General features: G+C 46.7%; 3 non-coding genes across 3 annotated transcripts; 1 reads left to right on the top strand and 2 right to left on the bottom strand.

Moving 5' to 3' along the window:
• Nucleotides 1–7,697: 7,697 nt before the first annotated feature.
• On the bottom strand, nucleotides 7,698–7,769 carry TRNAE-UUC (transfer RNA glutamic acid (anticodon UUC)). Its single transcript has one exon. It is a non-coding gene; the product is annotated as a tRNA-Glu (tRNA).
• Nucleotides 7,770–9,133: 1,364 nt separating this feature from the next.
• TRNAP-UGG (transfer RNA proline (anticodon UGG)) lies at nucleotides 9,134–9,205 on the top strand. The gene has a single exon. It is a non-coding gene; the product is annotated as a tRNA-Pro (tRNA).
• Nucleotides 9,206–9,346: 141 nt separating this feature from the next.
• TRNAP-AGG (transfer RNA proline (anticodon AGG)) lies at nucleotides 9,347–9,418 on the bottom strand. The gene has a single exon. It is a non-coding gene; the product is annotated as a tRNA-Pro (tRNA).
• Between the last annotated feature and the right edge of the window lie 331 nt (nucleotides 9,419–9,749).

Raw genomic sequence — 9,749 nt, 5'->3', positions numbered from 1 at the left:
CAGGTAAGGTGGCCTCTCCTGTTGCACGTATCTCACACACACCAACGATTTTGTGACTGTCTACGTAGGCTAGTGTTTTAGAGCAACAGTTTAGCCTATAGCAGAGATGGCATCTTGATGGATGACTACTGCCGGCACTCGGGTTATAGAGGACAGCTCTGACATAGGGTTAGAGACTGAGACATCAGATACTGAGACAGCATCTGAGGGATAGGACAATGGCGCAGACTCTGGGAGTGATTTTTCAGTCGGAGGAGTCCCATTCGATAACTCCTCTTCCAGTAAATTATGAGGGAGGTGATGAGGACAGTCCTGCTGTCCCTTCGCAAGCTGTTTGTGCAACTGGGTAATAGTGGGTTAGTACAGCTTCACATCAATACTTACAATATCGATACTTATGAATCCCCGTTCTCATTTTATGTCACACTGTGTACACATCACCATATGTCATGTCTCTATCAATCTATCCTCCATTCCCACTCGGACTCATCCCAAATCCATTCTACTAATTTAATCTCCTAAATAACCCTGCCTAAGCTCTTCCCTCCTCTTCCACATCTAATTCAGCCAAACCTCACTTTACTTCCATGATCTCCCAAACAACCCTACTAAATTCTCCCTCATTTATCTCACCCTGCTACTATGATCTCCCTTACCCTTTCCACATACTCTTCCTTCCTCCATCCCCCCTTTACTCATCCCAAGCCTAAATCCTATTACCATAAACTCCCAATTAACACTTCTGGATTCTTCCCTCCTCCACCCTTCCATTACTCCAGTCAATTCAACTAACAAACTCACATATCCGCGGCTCAAATTAACTCATTATAATACTAAAACTATACTCATATTTCCCTATACTAATCCACCACTAATTCCTTTTGGGTTCCGGAGTAGCGTGCTACTCGCCGAAAAGTGCTTTGACACCTCGTCAGGGGTATTAAGCGCTATATAAATACTATTACAATACAGTATTACAATACAATGAAGACATTTGCCTTGCTTGCTTGCCACAGAGTTGCTTTTCATGTAGAGAAAGAGCTGGAAGTCCTCTTCAAACAACACAGCATCAAACGCTCCACAGCCCACCATCCATGGGTTTCACTGATAGTAGTAGTACAAAAAAAAAGGACATAAGCAGAACGGTGCACATTTGTGTTGATATGCGCCAAGTGAACAAAGCCGTTCAGGGGGAGAGACACCCTGGTCAGCACAAAGCGTACATGATCATGCATTTGAATGGAGCCAAAGTGTTTTCCCGCCTACACCTGAATAAAGGATACCATCAAAAACTGGAGGAGAACTGCAGGTACATTACTACCTTTTCAACTCATGTTGGTTTGTTCAGATATAAGAGACTGAGCCCCTCATTACCAATGTGGTGGTCTGAAATCCAAAATTACACCCATGGCAGTTGTGCCACTGTCGGACCGCCAGCACTGCCATTTCTCCACAGGAGCGAGAAGTGCTGCCCTGGGGATTACGACCCCCCTCTCCGCCAGCTTTTACATGCCAGTAGCACCACCATATAAAGGCTGGCAGAGACAGGGTGCGGGGGGCATGGGCAGTGCAGGGGCCCCCATGGCCAACACCATACGCACCGCAACATTGCCACCGGCTCAATTATGAGCCAGCGTCAACATTGTGGGTTGTTTCCCACTGGGCCTGCGGGCGGAAACTCTGTTTCTGCCCACAGATCAAGCAGGAAACTCGTAGTAGGGGCCGCTGGAAGGGGAGCGCACTGGCAGTAGCCTGACGGCGGGACTTCGGAGGGCGGTCTTTCACATCTGCCGAAGTCCTAATTAGGGCCAGAGTTTTGGAGAATCTTCAGCTTCTGACATATTTCAAGATGTTATTTGGTGAGTGATCCAACCTGTTACACATGCTTTCAATTACAGGGATGACATATTGGTTTTGTGAGAACACAAATGAACACAACAAAATGCTTACCCAAGTGTGCCAGCTACTTGCTGGTGCAGGTCTCACTCTGAATGCCGCACAGGGTGAGTTTCACAAAACCAGACAGGTTTTTGAGCACGTATTCTCTGATGAGGGAATGACTCCAGACCCAGAAAAGGTGAAAGCACTATCATCCACCTGCCTCCTTCCCCACCAAGAAGTTACCATGCTGCGATCCTTTCTAGGCATGGCCAGTTATTGCTCAAGATACATTAGCAATTTTGATACAGTGAGCGCCCCACTGAGAGACTTGGCAAAGTGAAATGTACTATTCCAGTGGTCTCCAAATGCGACCAGAGTTTCAAAGACATTAAATATGCGATTGAGAATGCAACAGAAATGGCCTACTTTAACCCAAGTTACGTACTGAAATAACAGTTGATGCAAGCCCTGTAGGGCTATGGGCAATCCTTGCTCAACACAATGGCCATCCCAATGCTGAGAGACACATCGTGGATTATGGAAGTCGTTGCCTGTTAGAAGTGCTTACTCTCAGCCGGAGAAAGACAATCTGGCTGTGATGTGGGTCTCCAAACATTTTCATGTATTCCTCTATGGAAAACGGTTCACTGTTGCTTACAATTTTTGGAAACCTGAAGGCTAAAATGCCTTCTCGCATCAAGAGGAAGGGGTTAAGACTACAAGAATACGATTATGAGATTGTGCAAAAACTGGGGAAGGATCAAAGCCCAGCAGATTAATTTTCACGAGTGCCCCTGCATCATCACAGTTCGACATTAAAGACAGCTTAAGCATATCTCAAATTTATTGTGAATTCCAGCACGCCAGTGACTCTGTCTGTGAAACAAATCATTGCTGCCACCAATCAGGATAAAGTCATGAACATAATCAAAGAACTGATTGCCACGCAATCATGGAGGAGAAGTACCTGGCCCCTTGCAGATGATATTGAATTCCAAAAGTTCAAAAATATACAGGATGAGTTAACAGTCACCCAAGAAGGCATAATATTATGAGCTCCAGAATTGTCATACATGGAAGCCTAAGACAGCAGGACATCGAGCTGGCCCATGAAGCACACCGTGGTGTTGTAGCCACCAAAGACCATTAAGAGACCGAGTGTGGTTCCATCAGCTAGATGAGCGAGACTAGAAGGAGCTGAAGGCAGGACACATTTGACATTGTTTGTCCCCTAAGGTGACGCAACACCCAATGACACTGTCTGGTCTGCCTGTCCATGCCTTGGAGAGAGTTGCAGTTGATTTTTTGCCCACGAGGAAATGGACACCATCTCAGGGCAGTGTGAAAGCTAAATGTATTAACAACCAATCTGCATTGATTAGTAACTAAGCATTGACATGAATTATGCTAATTTAGAGAGATTGAGGCCCTAATTATGAGTCTGGCAGTCTTGAGAACGCCAGACTCACAGTGGGGGTTGGACCACCGCATTATGACCGTGACGGAGCCGCCACAGTCAGACCGCAGACACCGCCAGGTTGCCACCAGCCAGCAGCTTGGCAGTCCCAGCGGTTGTAATCTGCCAGGGCAGCGCTGCAAGCATCGCTGCCCTCTAGATTACGAGTCCGCATACCGCCACCATTTACATGGGGGTTCCACCGCCATGGAAAGGCTGGCGGAATGAGGGAGTTGGGGGCCCCCTGGGGGCCCCTGCACTGCCCCTGCACTTTGCATGGGCAGTGCAGGGGCCCCCATGCACAGCACTGTCGCGCATTCCATTGCCCGAATTATGGGCAGTGGAATGCGTGACGGGTGCTGCGGCACCCGCCGCACCGCCACATTGCCGCCGGCTTGATTACGAGCCGGCTGCAGTGTTAAAGCCCTGTTCACCGCAGGGCCAGTGGGCAGACAAAAAGGCTGTTACCGCCCACCGGCCCTGCGGTGAACTCCAAATAGGGCCAGCGGTGTTTGGACCGCACAGGTTGTGTCTCGGCTGTTTGAGCCGCCTCCGCCACCCACCAAACTCATAATGAGGGAAATTTGGAAAATGTAGCCAACCTAGGTGGCAATCATAACATGTACGACAGAAATAAAGAAATGACATTAACTGTTTAGAATTAAAAATCACGTATTTATTGTTCACACAGAGCTGACCAAATAGATTTGTAATGTTGCAATATTAAACTAGTTAATATCTTAAACTTTCATGTGAGAACTGTCTGCTGTAACGTGATGTACTACCTACGGACACATTTGTTTCTTTGGTGCGTGAGAAGCTGAAGTTCCCAGTACGTGACAATGGCTTCACTGACTGGAGTTATGTTTTGCAACAAAAGTTACCTGACGAAACTGGTGATGGGAGCAGGAGAAAAGGAGCTAATCTTCGACGTGTTAAAGACAGTCTAACTATATCATAGATTTAAGAATTAATGTTTATTGGCTCTACTGTGAACACCCGATACTCTGACCAATGACGGCTCCGGAAACTGCCTGTGTGGTCTTTTAATTTAGCCTGACTGCACTTACCAGGAGCAACTCAGTTCCAAGTGTCCTTTCTTCCTAGCTTTAGCCTCATTGACTAATTTGTTAATGCTATTGATGCTGTTTCCTTAGCTTGATGCCCTTTCTAAGTTGGTTCAGTTAACTTAGAGCCCAACCGTGGCTGAGCCAATCCCCTTCACTTTCCCCTGCCAACGCTGACGGAACGGATGTCCAACTGACGAAGAAATCACAGCTCGCTGATCCATTCAGGAGAGGTATAACAGAATGCAATTGTCTTTGTCATGGATTTTTTATTCTTTTTTTTAGGTACCAACCGCTATTTTGTTAGAGCCCTAGTTAAATGTTTTCCAAATGAACTTTTGTCTAACTATTCAGTTTGCGCTGGAGTTTTAAAGGACGTATCCCACCCTCGTCGCCAAAAATGAAGTAAATCCAGAAGAAAAATGCCAATTCAAAGAGTAAAAATACTTGCTTATTTACTCAAGTCTGGAAGAATAAAAACTCCAGCCACTCCTGCTCTGCTCCTTCTTCAACTGCCTCCAATACAACATTCTAGGCAGTACCGTTCTAAGAGCAGGGAGAGCAGGTAGATACCATTTCACATAACAAACATAAACAAAGAGTAAAGAGACAAGGTATAATAACATAAACCTTGAAATACATTTTGCATACATAAATGTTTCCCCAACAAACAGAATACCACACTGTGTTATTTGTATGTTTATCATTTGGTTCTAAGATCACTTTACGTGATATTAGCATTGTTAATCTAGGGATATAAACTTTCTAACTTTACCAAAAGGTGTGGTTATTCATGGCCACACAGGCCATGGTGTGTTAACTTTACTGACTCAAAGTTTCTGATAATGATTTGATAAACAAGTTGCAATGTTGTTGGTTAGGTCATGAGTAAAATTTGTGTCCATGGTGGATCACTCTCAGCGGAGTCAAAAGGTCCACTGAACCTCTAACGTGTCCCCTTATAATAAATTATCAAAGACCAAATAATGCCAGACGCGCTCACAGTAGTCATAGACCAATATTCACATTTTCCTTTGGTAGAAGACCTATCTTCGACAACCCATGACAACGTCATAGAACAGGTTGATGACATCTTTGGAACGTGCGGCATCACCGAAATCCTCAAATCTGACAACGGCCCGTCCCTTAACAGCAAATAGCTCAAAGAATTTCTCTTCCGACTCAACGTCAAACACCAAAAGGGTACACCCATCTTTACCCCATGCGAATGGTGTAGTTGAACAATTTATGGGCTCCCTCAAGAGGGTCATTCAACAAGCGTCCATAGAGGGAATCAATCTGAACTAAACCATGTTTTAGGCCCCCCGGGCATATCAATCAACTCCTCACTCCACAACTGGTGAGAGTCCAGCCACCTTGCTGTTTGGGAAAACTATCAGAAGAAATCCACCTCAATGGACCATGGATGAATCGATGAATACTGACAAGATTGGAGACACCGACACGGCTCAGAAAAGAAAAGTGAAAACATATGCAGATCAGCGTTGCCATGTGCAAGAGACAGTTTTCTACAAAGGAGACTAGGTATTGGGTAAAAACACAAAAGGAAAACGGCCACTCCTTCTGCCACTGCTGCATTACAGGTCGTGTTGTCAAAGGACATATGGTAACAGCACATTGTCCTGGACAATCCATCACGAGACACACTACATTTTAAACACCTACTGCAACACATGGTGAGTCCTGAAACCGCACCGAGAATGATCCTGCCAATAGGTCCGCCTCAAGCGCCTGAGCCTATGTTGCTGTTGCCCAATCAGGATGGACCTCTATCATCTCGGATCACCTGAGTCGGTAGACAAGTGAGAGCACCTCGCCGACTAATTGAGGAAATGTGATTTGGTGATGTCTGCAACCTTTTAGTTAACAAAGGGGAGATGTAGCATATTGATGTTCTGCACACTAGAATTCTTGGGCGGACTCAGAACGGGAAGTACATAATGTGTGTGGGGGGGTGTTAGGGAGTGGTTAACAGAAAGTATGATGTAATGCGCAGTGTGTGAGTGTATGCTGAGGAATAAAGTCATGCTTGACCGCAACTCCCGTGTGGTGTAATACTTCTGCATGTCCCTAGGCTGGGGAAGATGCTACAGCAGCCTCTACCCTGAACACAGTGTTTAAGAGCATAACAATAACAGCAATACTGAGGGTGTGATTTGGGGGAACATACAAAAATATATACTGGCTGGATCCGCTGCGCCCCCTTCCCTTCATTGTGGCTACGGGCTTGGACCACGAGGAGAATGAAACAGGAAGAGACGAGGTTAAGTCAGAGATACAAATAGCTTTTCCACTCAAGTCCTAGAATAATTTAAAGCAATTAGGTAAATAATAAAAACAAAATCATAAGTCACACCAAGATTTCACCTAAGATCACTGGATTAGTCCAGAGTGCTAACCATTACACCATGGACTCAGTTGACACATCACTCCCTGTCCTTCTTTACTCATTCAAGGATATGGTGGTGTGTCTCACTATTGGTTTTTAGTGCATTTCAAACATTACAAAGCGCACACACTACACAACTAAAGAGGAGAATGTTGCAATTAAGTCCTTAAAAAGGAAACAGATTTATAAACGGAGGAAAGGGGTGTAAAATACCATTTTAGCTCTGCCCCTTAACTAGCTTTAAGGGTCTTTGCACGGCTGGGAACCTTGGTAAAAGAGTCAGTGGGTCACTGTGAATGCAGCAGATCTTCACCCCTGCATTTCTTACAAACAAGCAGAGTTTTATTCCAGGTACAGGAGGCATCTCTGGTGTCTGATGCTACAGGTAGCGTTCAGCCTACCCTCTCTGAGAGAGCAGCAGTGAGGGTACAAAGCACACTGGTTGCAAAATGTGGACACTGCAAACAACAGCTGCAGTCTAACAGCTGACATAAAGTCTTAAACTCATGGAAACAACCTGGATAATGTCTTAATACAGAAGCTGAAACTGCACCTTTTATATTCCGCGCAGAAAAGGAAATGAAAAGAGCATTTTCCTTGGCGAGACCACAGTAAATGCATTTATTTTTATGCCCCGATCTATTTCTATAATTTGTACATCATCTTGTGCAATAAACGGCAAAGAAGGAATTACTCTTCATAGTATTAATGTGCGGGTTTGTTCCTCCAGCTCATTAGTACTTCAGCAGCTGTGCAGCGAGGGCTGGGGAGGGAACAGGAGCCGTGGGGGTGTAAATCTCAAAGAGTATTAGATGGAAGAGGAAGATGAAGTATGTGATATTTATTTAAAATTTCTGAGCAGTTAAAAAAAAAAATTATCATCTTCCCATACCGGGAGTCGAACCCGGGCCGCCTGGGTGAAAACCAGGAATCCTAACCGCTAGACCATATGGGAGGCCATGGTACGCCAGCCCGGGTCTCGGTATTCATAGAGGCCTCCTCCAGCCTGCAGTGCGCTACCAGTGCCTGCAGTGGGAAGAGGAGGAAAGAAATAAGAGAAACTTCAGTCCAACAAGGAAATAGTTCATTGTGTTTTTAACCCGAGTTGTGCTCATCGCTCTTTACAACATGGACAGCCTCGGGATATTTAGGGAGATGAGAGAAGAACACCTCAATATGAAAACACACAGCACTGCACATCACACACCGAGCAGCACTGCAGCACTGCACCGGGTCCGTTCACTGCAGTCTGACCCTTACAGCAGCGCTGCACATTCACCCTCACTGCACAACTCTACGTGGTGACACTGCAGCACTGCACAGTGACCCTCACTGCACAACTCTACGTGGTGACACAGGAGCACTGCATTACCTGACACTCACAGCAGCACTGCACAGTGACCCTCACTGTGGCAGTGTGCACGGTGACACAGGAGCACTGCCGAACTCTACGTGGTGAAACACTGTAGAGCTGCACAGAGTGACCCTCACTGTGCCAATGTACATGGTGACACAGGAGCACTGCATTACCCGACACTCACTGCAGCACTGCAGGACTGAACGTGGTGACACAGCAGCACTGCACAGTGACCCTCACTGTGGCAATGTACATGGTGACACAGGAGCACTGCATTACCCGACACTCACTGCAGCACTGCACAACTCTACGTGGTGACACAGGTGCACTGCACAGTGACCCTCACTGTGGAAATGTACATGGTGAGACGGGAGCGCTGCACAGGGTGACACTCACTGCAGAACTCTACGTGGTGGCACACTGTAGGTCAGCAGGGAGTGACCCTCACTGTGGCTATGTACATGGTGACACAGCAGCACTGCACAAGGTGACACTCACTGCAGCACTGCACAGTCACCTTCGTTACTGCAAACTAGAGATGCCAGTGCAGCTCTACACGGAGTGACCGTCACCGTGTCAGTGTGCACGGTGACACAGGAGCACTGCACAGGGTGACACACTGCAGCACTGCATCGCCCTTCAGTCGTCCCTTTAAGCGGCCGAGCCCCGCCCACTCCCGGGGTCCCCGGATCCAGCGCGCATTTCCCACTCCACGCCTCGCGCACCCCCACGCAAGCCGTCCTTCTTATGACGTCATGGTGAAGTAACCAAGGGGACAGGTCCCGCCCACTGCATGAAACCGGCGCTTTCCGCAGTTCCTCCTCTGCCCATCAATGCTCCTCGCGCTCTTACAGTTGTGTCCTCGCGCCCTCAGAGAGAGGGGTTCACAGGGACCTCACGTGCGCGGGTCGGGGATCGCGGGACACCCACAGAAGAGCCGCTGTGTGATGTGTCTCTCAAGCGGCTCGTTGGTCTAGGGGTATGATTCTCGCTTTGGGTGCGAGAGGTCCCGGGTTCAAATCCCGGACGAGCCCTCCTTATCATTTTTTTTTTTTTATTCAATAAAAAGGTTAATTTGCCATATTAACAGTCTGTTTTTTATACTGTTTAATTTTCACCTTTTGTAGTCGTTGTCGTAGAAAAGTTCTGTAAATATTTTAGGTTTATATAAAAGAGGGCTCGTCCGGGATTTGAACCCGGGACCTCTCGCACCCTAAGCGAGAATCATACCCCTAGACCAACGAGCCAGTTCTGTGGGTGAGCGTGCACAGTCATATATGTACTCTCCCCACCTAGTGTTCGGTGTATCGTTTTCTATGTTATTTTTATTTTTCTATACTTTCACAAGAAGTCCAAGGCCTCCGACAGGGCGAAGCTCCACTTTAAGAAGATACCTGCTTCCTTTATTCAAAAATTGGGAAGAGGACGGAAACAGTCACCACACAACTCTACATAGATAACTCTACCTAGAGCGTCGCCATCACGTTATTAAAGGTGTGAACTCAGTCACTGAGTGCTGCAGAGGTGAGCTGGACAGTGTCTCTGTACCGGGCACCCGTTTACTGGTGAAACTAAGAC

This window comes from Pleurodeles waltl, unplaced genomic scaffold, assembly GCF_031143425.1.
Source record: "Pleurodeles waltl isolate 20211129_DDA unplaced genomic scaffold, aPleWal1.hap1.20221129 scaffold_39, whole genome shotgun sequence".
Classification (NCBI taxonomy): Eukaryota; Metazoa; Chordata; class Amphibia; order Caudata; family Salamandridae; genus Pleurodeles; species Pleurodeles waltl.
This window is presented reverse-complemented; position numbering and strand designations above follow the sequence as displayed.